General features: G+C 41.9%; 1 protein-coding gene across 1 annotated transcript in view; it reads left to right on the top strand.

Annotated features, from left to right (window-relative positions):
• Positions 1-17,200, top strand: part of LHFPL4 (lipoma HMGIC fusion partner-like 4) — a 53,764-nt gene that overhangs the window by 25,977 nt on the left and 10,587 nt on the right. The window lies entirely within an intron of this gene.

The raw sequence follows: 17,200 nt of genomic DNA, 5'->3' as shown, positions 1-17,200 counted from the left end.
ACGAAGCTGCCATAATGAAATACCATAGATTGGGTGACTTACACAGCAGACATTTATTGTCTCACAGTTCAGGAAAGTAGAATTCCAAGATCTAGGTGCCAGCATGGCCTGGTTCTGGTGAGAGTCCTCCTCCTGGCTTGCAGGAGCCACCTTCTTGGTGTGTCTTCACATGGCAGGTGCAGGGAAAGAGCAGACTCTGGTATCTGTTATAAAGGCACTAATCCCATCTTGGCGCTGTACACTCATGACCTCTTCCAACTCTAATTACCTTCCCAAGGCTCCATCTCCTAATACCATCATATTGGCAGTTAGGGCTTCAAAATACGAATATTGTGGGGATATTCACAGTTCAGGCCATAGCAAGCCTTTTTGGAGTCAGCTCAGGGACAGAAAGCCCTAGGGGACATCTAGCCTGTCCCTCCAGTAATGGGTAGCAGCTGTGGTGAATCAGGAGGGACAGCTGAGCATAAACCAAGGCCTCCCTTTAGGAGTGACCAGCTCAGTGGATGTCCCTTGAGGATAGTGTAATTGTATCATTATGAAACGCTATTAAGATATCTAAGCATAAAATGCATCATTAAAAAGCTTTATATAAAGGCACATTTGTACACAAGCATTACAGAAAACAACCCCCCAATATATTGTATATTACTTCTTAGCCCCATCCTGCGTTTATTCCCCAAAGTCAAGTATTGTTTTTCCTTTTTTTTTAAAAAAAAAATTCTTATTGTACTTTGCTTTTTATTTTTTAATTTTTTATCTTTGTCTTTTTGCCTTTTCTAGGGCCACTCCCACGGCATACGGAGGTTCCCAGGCTAGGGGTCTATAGCGCTCTATGCCAGCGCTATAGCAACGTGGGATCTGAGCTGCGTCTGCAACATACACCACAGCTCACAGCAACACTGGATCCTTAATCCACTGAGCAAGGCCAGGGATCGAACCCACAACCTCGTGGTTCCTAGTCGGATTTGTTAACAGGAACTCCGTACTTTGTTTTTTAAACATTTTTTATTATAGTCGATTTACAATGTTCTATCAATTTCTGCTGTATAGCAAATTGACCCAGTCAAACATATATATATATATATATATATATACACACACATATATATATTCTTCTTCTTATATTATCTTCTATCATGTTCTATCACAAGTGATTGGATATAGTTCCCTGTGCTGTACAGTAGGACCTCACTGCTTATCCATTCTAAATGTCATAGTTTGCATCTACCAACCCCAAACTGCCAGTCCATCCCACTTCCTCCTCCCTCTCACATGCCAACCACAATCTGTTCTACATGTCTGAGTCTTTTTCTGTTCTATAGATATGTTCTTTTGTGCCATATTTTAGATACCCCATATAAGTGATATCGTATGGTATTTTTCTTTTTTTTGTTTGTTTTTGCTTTTTAGGGCCACACCTGAGGCATATGGAGGTTCCCAGTCTAGGGGTCCAATCAGAACTGCAGCTGCCGGCCTATGCCACAGCCATAGCAACGCAGGATCCAAGCTGAGTCTTCGACCTACACTACAGCTCACAGCAACGCCGGAGCCTTAACCCACTGAGTAAGGCCAGGGATCAAACCCACAACCTCGTGGTTCCTAGTCGGATTCATTTCTGCTGCACCACTACGGGAACTCCATATTTTTCTTTCTTTTTCTGACTTACTTCACTTAGTATGAGAATCTCTAGTTGCATCCTTGTTGCTGCAAATGGCATTATTTTGTCCTTTTTTGTGGCTGAGTAATATTCCACTGTGTACATGTACCACATCTTCTTAATCCATTCATCCGTCGATGGACATTTAAGTTGTTCCATGTCTTGACTATTGTGAATAGTGCTGCAATAAACATAGGGTGCATATATCTTTTTGGATGAAAGTTTTGTCCATATATATGCCCAGGAGTGGGATTGCTGGATAATATGGTAGTTCTGTATTTAATTTTCTCTTGTTTTTGCTTTTAACTTTGCTTTAGTTTCTTAATTATTTTTAAAAAGTGTAAGAGGATTTCATGGCCAGACATAGGTAGAAAAGGACTGGATATAATAATGTCATTTTTATTATTAAAGTAATATATGCTGATGTTAAACACTTTCAATAGTACAGGAGGGCAGAGAACAAAAAGTTGGTATCTCCCTCCCTTCCTCCATCACCTTGGGCCATGTCTCAGAGGTGCTCATCATTAAGTTGCTTCTTTATCCTTCCAGAGATGTCTATAGAGGAGTTCCTGCCGTGGCTCAGTGGTTAACAAATCTGACTAGGAACCATGAGGTTGCGGGTTTGATCCCTGGTCTTGCTCAGTGGGTTAAGGATCTGGCGTTGCCATGAGCTGTGGCGTAGGTCGCAGATGTGGCTTGGATCTCATGTTGCTGTGGCTTGGTGTAGGCCAGCAGCTACAGCTCCAATTAGACTCCTAGCCTGAGAACCTCCATGTGCCGTGGGAGTGTCCCTAGAAAAGGCAAAAAGACAAGAAAACAAAAAACACAGAGATGTCTATAGAGATGCAAGCTTATGTATGTATATATGTTATTCTTTGAAAAACCAGGGTTTTAAGTTAAGCTTTTAATTTCATGAGTAATATATGAATATGTTCACTCCTTGAAAAGCTGAAGCATTGCAAACACACTTAAGTCCCCACCCGTCCTTCTCCAGAGGCCACAATTTTTATAAACTTAATTTTTATTTTTCCTGGTCTTTTTTCTGTGCATTTACATACACATCCGTGAGGAAAATACATCGTGCCATTTTCTGTGTTCCCCTTCCTCCCTCCTCTCTTTTTGTGGTAAAATACACAACATAAAATTTACCACTTTTTATTTATTTATTTATTTATTTTTTGGCCATCCCTCAGCATATGGAATTTCTGGGTGAGGGATCATATTCGAGCCACAGTATGACCTACGCTGCAACTGCGGCAATGCAGGATCCTTAACCTACTGTGCCCAGCTGGGGATTGAACCTGCATTCCAGTGCTTCCAGGACACTGCCAATCCCATTTGCCACAGTGGGAACTCCAAAATTTACTATTTTAACTCCTCTTATGTGTCTGGTTCTGTGCCATTAAGCACATTCACACTGCTGTGCAGCCATCACCACTATCTCCACAACTCTATTCCCTTGCAGAGCTGAAACTCTGTCCCCATTAAACACTAACTTCCCACTCCCTGCTCCCCCAGCCTCTGACAACCTCCATTCTACTTTCTGTCTCTAGGAATCTGACTACTCTATGTCCATTCTTCCTTCCTTTCTTTTGCTTTTTAGGGCCACACCTGCAGCATATGGAGGTTTCCAGGCTAGGGGTCCAATTGGAGCAACAGCTGCTGTCCTACATCAGGGCCACAGCAACGCTGGATCTGAGTCATATATGTGACCTACACTACAGCTCATGGCAATGCTGGATCCTTAACCCACTGAGCGAGGCCAGGGATTGAACCCACAACGTCGTGGTTCCTAGTTGGATTTGTTTCTGCTGCCCCACAACGGGAACTCCTCTACATTCTTCATATAAGTGGAATCATACAATATTTGACCTTTTGTCACTGGTTCATTTCATTTAGCCTAATGTCCTTAAGATTCTTCCGTGTTTTTGAATGTGTCTGAATTTCTTTCCTGTTTAAGCTGAATAACATCTCATTGTGTATGTAGAATTCTTCCTACTGTTTTGAAACAAGACAGATCATGCACTGTCTTTTTACCTGATTATTTTTTTTAAATTCAATGAATTTTATTATATTTATAGTTGTACAACCATCATCACAACTCAATTTTACAATATTTCCATTCCAAACCCCCACCCCTTCCTTCCCCCACCAGCCCGTCTCCTTTGGTAACCATAAGTTTTTCAAAGTCTGTGAGTCAGTTTCTGTTCTGCAAAGAAGTCCATTGTACCCTTTTTTAATACTCCACATATAAGTGATAGCATATGATGTTTGTGTATCACTGACTAACTTCACTTAGCATGATAATTTCTAGGTCCATCCATGTTGCTGCAAATGTCATTATTTTATTCCTTTTTATGGCTGAGTAATATTCCACTGTATATTGTACCACTTCTTCTTTATCCACTCCTCTTTCGGTGGACATTTAGGTTGCTTCCATGTCTTGGCTATTGAAAATAGTGCTGCAATGAACATTGGAGTACACACAGCTTCTCAAGTCATGGTTTTCTCTGGATAGATGCTCAGGAGTGGGATTGCTGGATCAAATGATAATTGTATTTTTAGTTTTTTGAGGAATATCCATACTCTTTTACATAGTGGTTGCGCCAATTTACATTCCCACCAACAGTTTAAGAGGATTCCCTTTTCTCCACACCCTCTCCAGCATTTATTGTTTGTAGACTTTTTGATGATGGCCATTCTGGCCAGTATAAAGTGGTACCTCATAGTAGTTTTGATTTACATTTCTTTAATAATTAGTGATGTTGAACATCTTTTCACGTGCTTTTTGGCCATCTGTTTGTCTTCTTTGGAGAACTGTCTGTTTAGATCTTCTGCGCATTTTTTGACGGGGTTGTTTGTTTTTTTGATATTGAGCAGTAGAAGGTGTTTAGGTGGTCAGTCACTTCATTTGCAAAGATTTTCTCCCATTCTGTGGGTTGTCTTTTCATTTTGTTTAGGGTTTCCTTTGCTGTGCAGAAACTTTTAAGTTTAATTAGGTCCCATTTGTTTATTTTTGTTTTTACTGCCATCACTCTAAGAGGTGTATCTGAGAAGATGTTGCTGTTGTTTATGTCAGAGAGCGTTTGGCCTATGTCTTCCTCTAAGAGTTTTATAGTGTCTGGTCTTATATCTAGGTCTTTAATCCATTGTGAGTTTATTTTTGGGTATGGTGTTAGGGAGTGTTCTAATTTCATTCTTTTCCATGTGGCTGTCCAGTTTTCCCAGCACCACTTATTGAACAAGCTGTCTTTTCTCCATTGTACATTCTTGCCTCCTTTGTCGTAGATTAATTGGCTGTAGGTGCGTGGGTTTAATTCTGAGCTTTCTATCCTGTTCCACTGATCTATATTTCTATCTTTGTGCCAGTACCATACGGTTTTGATGACTGTTGCTTTGTAGTATAGTCTGAAGTCCAGGAGCCTGATTCCTCCAGCTCCATTTTTCTTTTTCAGGATGGCGTTGGCTATTCTGGGTCTTTTGTGCTTGCAAACAAACTTTAAGATATTTTGTTCTAGTTCTGTGAAAAATGCCGTTGGTAATTTGATAGGGATTGAACTGAATCTGTAGATTGCCTTGGGTAGTAGAGTCATTTTGACAATATTGATTCTTCCAATCCAAGAGCATGGTATGTTTTTCCATCTCTTTGTGTCATTTTTGATTTCTTTCATCAGTGTCTTGTGGTTTTCAGAGTACAGGTTCTTTTGTCTCTTTAGGTAGGTTTACTCCTAGGTATTTTATTCTTTTGCATGTGATGGTAAATGGGATTGCTATCCTAATTTCTCTTTCTGATCTTTCATTGTTAGTATATAGAAATGCCATCAATTTCTGTGTGTTAATTTTGTATCCTGTGAGTTTGCCAAATTCATGGATGAGCTCTAACAGTTTTCTGGTAGAGTCTTTAGGATTCTCTAGGTATAGTATCATGTCATCTGCAATTAGTGATAGTTTTACTTCTTCCTTTCCAATTTGGATTCCTTTTATCTCTTTTACTTCTCTGATTGCTGTGACTAGGACTTCCAAAACTATGTTGAAGTTTAGGGGTGAGAGCGGACATCCTTGTCTTGTTCCTGATCTCAGTGGGAATTCTTTCAGCTTTTCACCATTGAGAATGATGTAGCTGTGGGTTTGTCACATATGGCTTTTATTATGTTGAGGTAGATCCCTCTATGCCCACTTTCTGGAGGTTTTTGTTTTTGTTTTTAGAAATGGGTGTTGGATTTTATCAAAGGCTTTTTCTGCGTCTATTGAGAGGATCGTACGGTTTTTATTCCTCAGCCTATTAATGTGGTGTATCACACCAATTGATTTGCAGATACTGAAAAATCCTTGCATCCCAGGGATAAATCCCACTTGATCATGGTTTACAGTCCTTTTATTGTATTGCTGGATTTGGTCTGCTAGTATTTTGTTGATGATTTTTGCATCTGTGTTCATAGTGAAGTTGGCCTGTACTTTTCTTTTTTTGTGGTATCTTTGTCTGGTTTTGGTATCAGGTGATGGTAGCCTCATAGATTGGGTTTGGGAGTGTTCCTTCCCCTGCAATTTTTTGGAATAGTTTCAGAAGAATAGGTGTTAGCTCTTCTCTAAATTTTTGATAACATTCTCCTGTGTAGCCATCTGGTCCTGGACTTTTGTTTGTTGGAAGTTTTTAAATCACAGTTTGTTTTAGTACTTGTCATTGGTCCATTCATCTTTCTGTTTTGTCTTGGATTAGTCTTGGAAGATTGTACCTTTTGAAGAATTTGTCCATTTTTTCTACAGTGTCCATTTTATTGGCATATAGTTACTTGTGGTAGTCTCTTATGATCCTTTGTATTTGTGATGCCTGTTGTATCTTCTTTTTCATTTCTAATTTTATTGATTTGAGTCCTTTCTCTCTCTCTCTCTCTCTCTCTTTTTTTTTTTTTTTTTTTTGATGAGTTTGGCTAAGAGTTTATCAGCTTTATTGATCTTTTCAAAGAACCAGCTTTTAGTTTCATTGATCTTTTCTATGAATTTCTTCATTTCTATTTCATTGATTTCTACTCTGATCTTTATGGTTTCTTTCCTACTGCTACCTTTGGAATTTGTCTGTCTTCTCTCTAGTTGTTTTAGGTGTAAAGTTAGGAGTAAAGTTAGGTTACTTGAAACTTTTCTTGTTTCCAGAGGTAGGTTTGTATTGTTATAAACTTCCCTCTTAGAACTGCTTTTGCTGCATCCCATAGGTTTTGGATTGTGTGTCTTTCTTGCCATTTGCTTCTCTAGGTATTTTTGAATTTCCTCTTTGATTTCTTCAGTAATACATTGGCTGTTAAGTAGCATGTTGTTTAGTCTCCATGTGTTTGGTTTTTTTTGCAGTTTTTTTTTTCCTTGTTGATTTCCAGTTAGATAGGGTTTTAGTCAGAAAGGATGCTTTGATATGATTTCAATTTTCTTAAATTTACTGAGGCTCGATTTATGGCCCAGAATGTGATCTACCCTAGATATTTTTCCATGTGCACTTGAGAAGAATGTGTATTCTGTTGCTTTTGGATGAAAGTTATATGAATACCTTTTATTTTAATTTTTTAGTTCTTAATTTTTTTTTTTTTTTTTTTTTTTTGCTTTTTAGGGCTGTACCTGTGGCATATGGAAGTTCCCAGGCTAGGGGTCCAATCAGAGCTATAGCTGCCAGCTTACGCCACAGCCACAGCAACATGGGATCTGAGCTGCATCTGAGACTTACACCACAGCTCACTGCAATCCTGGATTTATAACCCACTGAGCAAGGCCAGGGATCAAACCTGCCTCCTCCTGGATACTATTCAGATTCATTTTTGCTATACCACAATGTATAAATATCTATTAAGTCCGTCTGGTCTCATGCATCATTTAAGGCCTGTGTTTCCTTGTTAACTTTCTGTCTGGATGATCTGTCCATTGCTCTAAGTGGGGTGTTAAAGTCCCCTGCTATTATTGTGTTATTGTCAATTTCTCCTTTTCAGGTTGTTAGCAGTTGCCTTATATATTGAGGTGCTTCTATGTGGGGTGCACATATATTTACAATTGTTATATTGTTATATCTTCTTCTTGGATTGATCCTTTGATCGTTATGTAATGTCATTCTTCTTCTTCTTCTTTTTTTTTTTTTTTTTTCCTTTTTAGGGCTGCACTTGTGGCTTATGGAAGTTCCCAGGCTAGGGGTTGGATCAGAGCTACAGCTGCCGGCCCATGTCACAGCCACAGCAACACCAGATCCAAGCCACATCTGTGACCTACACCACAGCTCACAGCAACACCAGTTCCCTGACCAGCTGCACAATGCCAGAGATCATACCTGTATCCTTATCGATACTAGTCTGATTTGTTTCTGCTGAGCCATGATGGGATCTCCCTGTAATGTCCTCCTTCGTCTCTTATAATATTCTTTAAGCGTACAAATTTTTAAAATAATATTCTGATATAAATACTGTTACTCCAGGTTTCTTTTGATTTCCATTTGCATAGAATACTTTCTTCCATCCTCTCACTTTCAGTTTGTATGTGTCCCTAGAACTGAAGTGGATCTCTTGGAGACAGTGTATATAAGTGTCTTGCTTTTATATCCATTCAGGATGGAATGGATACAAAATCCATTGGGGCATTTTGATTGGAGCATTTAGTCCATTTACATTTAAGGTAACTATGGGTATGTATGTTCTTATTGCCGTTTTATTAACTGTTTTGGATTTATTTTTGTTACTATTTTTTCTTCCTTTCTTCTCTTGTTCTCTTCTCTTGTAGTTTGATGACTATCTTTAGTGTTGTGTTTTGGATTGCTTGTTCTTATTGTGTGTGTATCTATTGTACACTTTTGCTTTGTGCTTACCATGAAGTTTTGATAAAGAAGCCTATATATATATATAATGATTGTTTTAAGTTGTTGGTGTCTTAATTGCAAGTGCATCTCCAGTATCCTGCATTTGTACCCTCCTCTTCTAATGATTTCTGGTTTTGGTAGCATATTTGTGTGTGGATGATTTCCCACCTTTGCTGTATGTATTCCTTTACCGGTGAGCCTTGTCATCTGTAATATTTTTGTTTCTAGTTGTGACCTGTTCTTTTCCACCTAAAGAAGTTTCTTTAGTATTTGTTATAAATCTGATTTAGTGGTGCTGAATTGTCTTAGCTTTAGCTTGTCTGTAAAGCTTTTGATTTCTTCTTCAAATCTGAATGAGAGCCTTGCTGGGTAATCTTGGTTGGAGGGTTTGTTTTTTTTTTTTTTCCTTTCATCCCTTTAAGTATATCATGCCATTCCCTTAGGCGGCAGGGTTTCTGCTGAAAAATCTGCTGTTAATCTTATCAGTGTTCCCTTGTATGTTATTTGTGTCTTTTCCCTAGCGCTTTCATGATTTTCTCTTTGTCTTTAATTTTGGTCAGTTTGCTTAATACATGTCTTGGGGTGTTCTTCTTTGGATTTATTTTATATGATACTTGTGCTTCCTGGATTTGAGTGAGTGATTCCTTTCCCATGTTAGGGAAGTTTTCAGCTACTATCTCTTCAAATACTTTCTGTGGCTCCTTCTCTCTCTCTCTTCCTTCTGGCACCCCTATGATATGGATGTTGGTGCATTTAATGTTGTCCCAGAGTTCTCTTAGACTGTCTTTCTTCCTTTTTTTTTTTTTTTTTTTGTCTTTTTGTCTTTTTAGGGCTGCACCCATTGCATATAGAGGTGCCCAGGCTAGGGCTCAAATTGGAGCTGTAGCTGCCAGCCTACACCACAGCCACAGCAATGTGGGATCCGAGTCTTGTCTGTGACCTACACCACAGTCCATGGCAACACCAGATCCTTAACCCACTGAGGAAGGCCAGGGATTGGACCTGTGTCCTCATGGATACTAGTCGGGTTCATTAACCACTGAGCCATGATGGGAACTCCAATGTCTTCATTTCTTTTTATTTTTATTTTTATTTTTTTTTTCATTTCTTTTTAATCTTTTTTCTCTTTTCTGTTCCATGTTAGTGATTTCCACTAGTCTGTCTTCCACCTTGCTTATTCGTTCTTCTGCTTCCTATATTCTGCTATGGGTTGCTTCTAGTGAATTTTTTATTTCAGCTACTGTATTTTGCATTTCTGCTTGCTTAATCCTTCTATCTTCTATCTCCTTGCTCAGTGTTTCTTGTAATTTATCAATCTTTGCATCCAATTTATTTCCAAGATCTTGAATCATCTTTACTGTCATTAGTCTAAAGTTTTTTTTTCATGGAGGTTGGTAATCTCCAGCTCACTTAACTGTTTTTCTGTCTTTTTCTTGTTCGCTTACCTGAGTCACAATTCTCTGCCTTTTCATTTTGTATAGATTTTTGTTGTGGTCTCCTTTTTGCAGACAACTGTGTTAGCCTGTCTTGCTTCTGATATCTGCCTTCCTTGTGGCTAAAATTGGTACAGGGGCTTGCTGCAGGTTTCCTGATGGGAGGGACTAGTGCCTGCGCACTGGTAGGTGGAGCTGATTCTTATCCCTCTGGTGAGTGGGGCTTTGTCTCTGGGTGTGATTAGAGGCAGCTGTGTGCCTGGGGGTGTCTTTAGGCAGTCTGTTTGCTGATGGGTTATTTGTTTCCCACCCAGTTTGTTGTTTGGGCTGGGGATTCTCAGCCCTGACAGGTGGGGCTGGATTTTTCCAAAATGGCTGTCTCCAGAGGAGCTCATGCTGATGATTATTCCCAGGGCCTTTGCCTCCAGTGTCCTTTCCCCACAATGAGTCTCCCCCTGTTTTCCCAGGAGATCCTCCAAGAACTGAAGGCAGGTTTGACCCAGATTCCTATGGAGTCTTCTGCTTTGCCCTGGGACCCAGTGCACATGAAAGCCTGTGTACACCTTTCAAGAGTGGAGTCTCTGTTTACCCCAGTCCTGTGGAGCTCATGCACACAAACTCTGCTGGACAGCAACACCAAAAGCTCTGGGGGCTCCTCCTCCCACCCCATACCCAGGCATGGGAACCTGACATGGGGCTCAGAACTCTCACTCCTGTTGGTGAGCCTCTCTAATATAGTTACTTTCTAGTCTGGGTTACCCACCCAGTGGGTATGGGGTTGCTTATATCATATAATATATATTTCCCCTCCTACCATCTGGATGTGGCCCCCTCTTTGTCTTCTGGAGTAGGATATCTTTTTTGATAGTTTGTAGTCTATTTGGTTGAAGGTTGTTCAGCAGTTGGCTGTAATTTTGTTGCTTTTATGAGAGAAGGTGAGCTCCAGTCCTTCTGCTCCACCATCCTGATTAATCCTGATTTGGCAATTCTTTGTCATTGGCTTTCTCTCTCAGGGGGCAGGTGTCTCCTCAGGAAGCCCTGCAGCAGGTTGTCCTCAATGTAAGGGGTGCCCAGGCAGGGTGGCCCCAAGCCAAAGGCCCTGTCGGGGTCCACATGTGCCAACGTGAACTCGGTGCAGGTCCTTCAGGCCCGTGAGCACCCAGCAAGCCCTCAGAAGGGCAGGAATCACTGCAGCAGGGGCATGGTGCCAGCAGCCTGAGGGCAGGTGGACTCATACCTGATTATTAAGTCACAGAGCACCACTGTGGTATCAGGAAGACTGGGCCTGACTCCTAGCTTTGTGACCTTGGAACCTTTCTGGGCCTGTTTTGCCATTTATGAAATGTGGATAACAATGAATTAATACACATAAAGCCATTAGAATAGTGCCTGGCACATAGAAAACACTGAATACGTGCTTTATTTTTTAAAATTATTATTATTATTATTATTATTTTTGCTTTTTAGGGCCATACCTGTGGTGTACGGAGGTTCCCAGGCTAGGTGTCTAATTGGAGCTATAGCTGCCAGCCTACACCACAGCCACAGCAACGCCAGATCCAAGCCACGTCTCCGACCTATATTACAACCCGCAACTTCATGGTTCCTAGTCGGATTCATTTCTACTGTGCCATGATGGGAATGCCACTTGTTTGATTTTTTAAAAAATTATGATTGGAGACACTGCTTTGAGAAGGAGCCCCAGTTTTCTCCTTCCTTTTTGCAAGTAATAAATCCTTCCTTCTCCCTGTCTCAAAAAAATTATGACGTCTCTTTGTAGTAGATCTCATGTCTCTGAGATCTTGCTGTGTCAGTCCTTATGGACTCACCCCTCCTTTCTACCTCTTGTGTGTATTCCATAATAGGTACATCCTTTTCAGAAAACACAGGAAGGATCACACTCTATAGATTATTCTGTACTTTGATTTTTAAGTTTCTTTCTTTCTTTTTTAATCCTTTTAGGGCTGCACCCACGACACATGGAGGTTCTTAGGCTAGGGTCAAATCAGAGCTGAAGTTGCTGGCCTACACCACAGCCATAGCAACACAGGATCCAAGCTGTGTCTGCGACCTACACCACAGCTCACAGCAACATTGGATCCTTAACCAATGAGCGAGACCAGGGATCAAACCTGCATCCTCATGGATGCTAATCAGATTTATTTCTGCTAAGCCATGAGAGAAACTCCTGATTTTTAAGTTTCTTAATATACCTCAGAAGATTTTCTATGACACCATATACAGTAGCACCGGGTTCATTTTAATGGCTTTGCAGTATTCCCTGGCATGGATGCCCCATACTTTGTTTAGCTGGTTCCCTCTAAATAGACATTCAGTCCTTTGTTACATAGATGATGGCATAAGGAACACCTCGTATACATCCTTTGTATACATGCACAGGTTTAGCCATAGGATAAATTTCCGAGTCAAGGATAAGAGCATTTATGATTTTTATGGGCACTGCCATGTTGTCCTCCAACAGGCTGAATGTACCATTCAGGTGCCCACCTCACGTACCACCATTACAGTGATGATGGTGACCATCCAGTCTACCTCCCAGCCTTGGGATAGAGGCATTACCATTTCTATGATGACAAAACTGAGGTTTAGAGAGGTGAAGTGACTGGCCCAAGGACACACAGTTAAAGTTTTTTTCCCAGTACATACACATGACAAAAATTGAAAAGGAATAATATATTATCATATCAATTAGGCCTAGGTTTGGAGGTAGGTTATAGGAAAATCCAAAGTAATTGTAGTTTAATGACACAGGTTCTAGTCTCTTATGTAAAACAAAAATCCAAGTTGCCTCCTTAGCACTGTAGGCAGTGTGTGAGTCTTATAAAACAAATGCCCAAAAGTTAGGCATTCCAGAGCTGGTACGGTAGCTCCTGAAGTCAGCAGCTCCTTCCAGAGTTCTGCTCTACCACTCCTGGGGCAAATGCCTTGTCCTTATTGTTGAAGATGGCTGCTAGAGCCGTAGCTATCAAATCTGCATTCCAGGCAGCCAGATAAAAGAATAAAGAAAAAAGGGGCAAAAATAACATATGCACATCATTGCATATATATATCATATATGATAGCTTTCCTTAAAGACACATAATACATTTGCATGCTTTTTTTACTTAGTCATGTTGCAAGGGAGGCTGGAAAATGTAGTCCTTATTTTCAATTGTTAAGTTTTCAGCTTAAAATTGGGAATTCTAATACTAAGGAAGAAGGGATAAATAGATACCATAGTAAACAATTAGTCTCTGTCCTGGTTATGTGTAAAAATTAAGCTTATCTCCATCTCCAGGCAGTCACTGTTAGCATTTCTTGAGTATCTGGGAAAAGGCTTGTCTCAGTTGTCCAAAAATTTTTTCTACTCTGCCAAGAGTTGTCATGACCTGCCCCCACTTCACCCTTAATATCATGCCACATGTCTTCTTGCCGATCTTTTGATTCTCACAAAAGCTCTAAGAAATGAGTAGGGCAGATGCCCATTTCACAAGTGAAGAAACCAAGGCCCAGATCAGTCAGCTGACTGTGCCTAAGATCACACAGTAAAGAGTGGTTTGAGCTTCCTGCTGAGGCAGTACAGGGTGGGCAGTGTTTCATAACTTCAAGGAGAAAGTCTCAGTTTGTTGCTGATGTGTTCTGAATTCCACTCACATTAAGAAGTCTTAAGAGGGAGCCGCTCTCAGGCTCCTCTAGAGCGCTTGGCAGATAAAAGTATTCAGCTAGGGAAACAAATCTGACTAGGAACCAAGAGGTTGCGGTTTCAATCTCTGGCCTCATTCAGTGGGTTAAGGATCTGGCGTTGCCAAGAGCTGTGGTGTAAGTCGAAGAATCGGCTCAGATCCTGCGTTCCTGTGGCTGTGGTGTAGGCCAGCAGCTGTAGCTCCGATTCAACCCCTAGCCTGGGAACCTCCATATGCTGTTGGTGTGGCCCTAAAAAAGAAAAAAAAAAGTATCCAGGTAGAACCTAGGAACAGTGTTTTTGTTTGATTATATTTATGCTTATAGTTTCCTTCTATCTATGGCAAATGATCCTGGCTTCTTCTTTGATAGTGATATAAAACTTACTTTTAAAGTAAATGCCTGTTGTGGCACAGTGGAAACAAATCTGTTAGGAACCATGAGATCTGGTGTTGCCATGAGCTGTGGTGTAGGCCGGCAGCTGTAGCTCTAATTCAACCCCTAGCCTGGGAACCTCCACATGCCGTGGGTGCAGCCCTAAAAAGACCAAAAAAAAAAAAAAAAAAAAAAAGTAAAAAATAAACTAAATTCCTCTCAGTTTAAAAGTGAGTGTTCATTGGAGTTGCCGTTGTGGTGCAGTGGTTAACTGGGAACCATGAGGTTGCAGGTTCGATCCCTGGCCTTGCTCAATGGGTTAAGGATCCGGTGTTGCCGTGAGCTGTGGTGTAGGTTGCAGACTTGCAGACGCGGCTTGGATCCCGCATTACTGTGGCTCTGGCATAGGCCAGTGGCTACAGCTCCGATTAGACCCCTAGCCTGGGAACCTCCATATACTGCGGGAGCGGCCCTAGGAAAGACAAAAAGACCAAAAAAAAAAAAAAAAAAAAAAAATGAGTGTTCAGGATTTCCCTTGTGGTGCAGTGGTTTAATGATCTGGCATTGTCACTGCAGTGGCCTGGTTTGCTGCTGTGGTGAAGGTTCAGTCCCTGGCCTGGGAACTTCCACGTGCCATGGGTGTGGCCAAAAAATAAAATTAAGTGTTCAAAGAGAAACATTAAATAAAAACCTGTCTGGGGGAGTTCCCGTTGTGGCTCAGTGGTTAACGAATCCGACTAGGAACCATGAGGTTGCAGGTTCAGTTCCTGCCCTTGCTCAGTAGGTTAAGGATCTGGTGTTGCCGTGAGCTGTGGTATAGGTTGCAGACGGGGCTCGGATCCCTCGTTGCGGTGGCTCTGGCGTAGGCTGGTGGCTATAGCTCCGATTTGACCCCTAGCCTGGGAACCTCCATATACCGCGGGGAGCGGCCCAAGAAATGGCAAAAAGACAAAAAAACAAACAAAAAAACAAAACAAAACAAACAAACAAAAAACCCTGTCTGGGTTTGAATACAAAACCTGCCACTTATTAGCTGTGTGACACAGGTATAATACTTAGTTCCTCTAAGCCTTGGTTTCCTTATCTGTAAAGTGAGGATGATCTTTTTTTCCACCTCATAGATTTGTTACAGGATTAAATGAGATCATGAAACATAGGAGCTTAGCACCCTGGCGCATAGTTAAGCACTCAATACTATTTGTTAACATTATCATATTACTAATAATATTAATATTATACATCTTAAATTTGTCACAACACCTCCTTGCTGCTTTGGAAGTCAGTAAGCTGTAGGGCGACTGGAGAGTGATGCCCCATCTGAGGGCCCCTTTTCCTAAGACCTGTGGTTCTCGACCAGGGACACCTTTGCCCCCAAGGGGACATTCAACTGTGTCTTGTGGCTTTAAAAAAATGGCTCTGACTGCGGGTGGTTGCTAGAGGCCAGGGGTGATGCTAAACATCCCATTATCCATCCCACCTACCTTACCCTGGACCCTGCATCTGTTTCTGTGCCTCACTGCAGCTTACTCTTCAGCCAACTTGTTATTTCCAAGAGAGACTTGAACTTAGACTCCAAACCCTCAGCCTTGGTTTCCTCATCCAGCAAATGGGGGTGCTGAAGGCTTCCTTGCATCTAGTTATTCCACCTCCTGATGGTTGAGCCTCTTGGTCACTTACCTGGCTTAGGCTGTCCCTAGAGGTCCCCTGCTCTCTTCCCCCAGTTCCCAGGAAACCCATCTGGTTGGTTTGTTTCATTTGCTTGACCTCTAGTTGTTTCTCGTTCCCAGAGCAGCCTCTGGGGCCCCATAGTTGCCACGTAAAACACTGCAAAGCAAAGGAGGCAGAGAGTGAGTGAGAGATGGAGAGTGCCCCTGCAGCCTGGGTCACCTTCCAAGAGTTCCCTGACATGTATAAATTCTTTATTTGTGTGTTGATTTGACTTGATTCCTCTCCACACCCCTCTGCTCCTGATGGCAAGAAACCATACCTGCCAGTGTCCCTAGCACCCTGCACAGCGCCTAACCCTTAGAAGACATTCAGAATTTATTTGTAGAATATACGAAGGGAGAGGCAGGAAGAGGAAAGGGTGAAGGCATAGATAAAGAGAAGGAAGAGAAGTGAGAAAAGGAAGAGAGAAGAGGAGGGGTATTGAATGAATGTCAAATGCTGAGAGATCCAAGGAGGAAAGGGAAGAGGGAGGAAAGAGGCTGAGGCTTGAGCAGGTATAGACTAGCTGGAGAGGGGGGGGAGGCAAAAGAAAAAAGAAAGATGAAAAGGGTGGAGAAGAGAAAGCATTAGACACACACGGCTAGAGGTACATTAGTGATGAGGAAGAGAGACAGAGAACATGCAGTGCAGGCGCACAGCCTCAGGAAGAAAGCCTCTTTGAGCGCCCAGTAAGGGCTTGCAGAGGGAGGAGGACCACCCGCAGGATACTGGTGCGGTTTCCATGGAGACGGTGATGCCCTGCGCGGGAGAGGAAACGTGCTGTTCCTGGGAGAGGAGAGAGAGGAGGTGGAGGGGCTGGGTGGGTTTCCCCTCCAGGCTCTTTGCTCACCCCTGCCTCAAGCTGGAGAACCAAGGTTTTAAGGTTGGAGAGGTAGGAATGTACCTCCCTCTCCCAAAGGGCCTTGGGATGTGAAGGGCTGGGCTCCGGAGGCTCCTTATCTCCCACTTCCGCATCCGTGGCGGTTTGACCCCCCTCCCCTTTTTAGGGTCCTGGAGGGTCTTATGAAATGTCAGGGATATATGGGGAGATGGATGGGTCAAGCCTTCTGCATAGGCTCTTCCTCTTCTCCTGCCCCATAAATGCTGGAGTGCCCTTGGACTCGTCCTGGGCCTTCTCTTCAGCATAACTTCATTAAATCCTCACAGCCACCCTGGAAGGTAAGTACCATGATTTCCATTGCACAGATGCAAACAAGAAGAATCCCCTAAGTCATACACTAAGTGAAAGAACTAGGCTCAAACCCCATTGTTCTCGCTCCAAGTGCATTGCTCAACTGTGAATGAGACCTTTTTTTTTTCTAGCTACATGAAGGAAAGTAAAATGCTTAATGAATATTTGTTGGATACATGACAAAAATAAAGGATGGTGAGGATGGGAGAGGGTAAGCATAAAAGGAGCTGAAGGAGGTCACTGTGGTTTGCTATTTTTTCCTATTTCCAGGAATGCTTCCTGGAGGTGGAGTTGATTTGATGGGGGTAGGGGAAGGCACTGTGCATTCTGGA

Source organism: Sus scrofa, chromosome 13 (genome assembly GCF_000003025.6).
Source record: "Sus scrofa isolate TJ Tabasco breed Duroc chromosome 13, Sscrofa11.1, whole genome shotgun sequence".
NCBI lineage: Eukaryota > Metazoa > Chordata > Mammalia > Artiodactyla > Suidae > Sus > Sus scrofa.
Note: the sequence above shows the minus strand (reverse complement) of the source record. Positions and strands in the feature narration are given on the sequence as shown.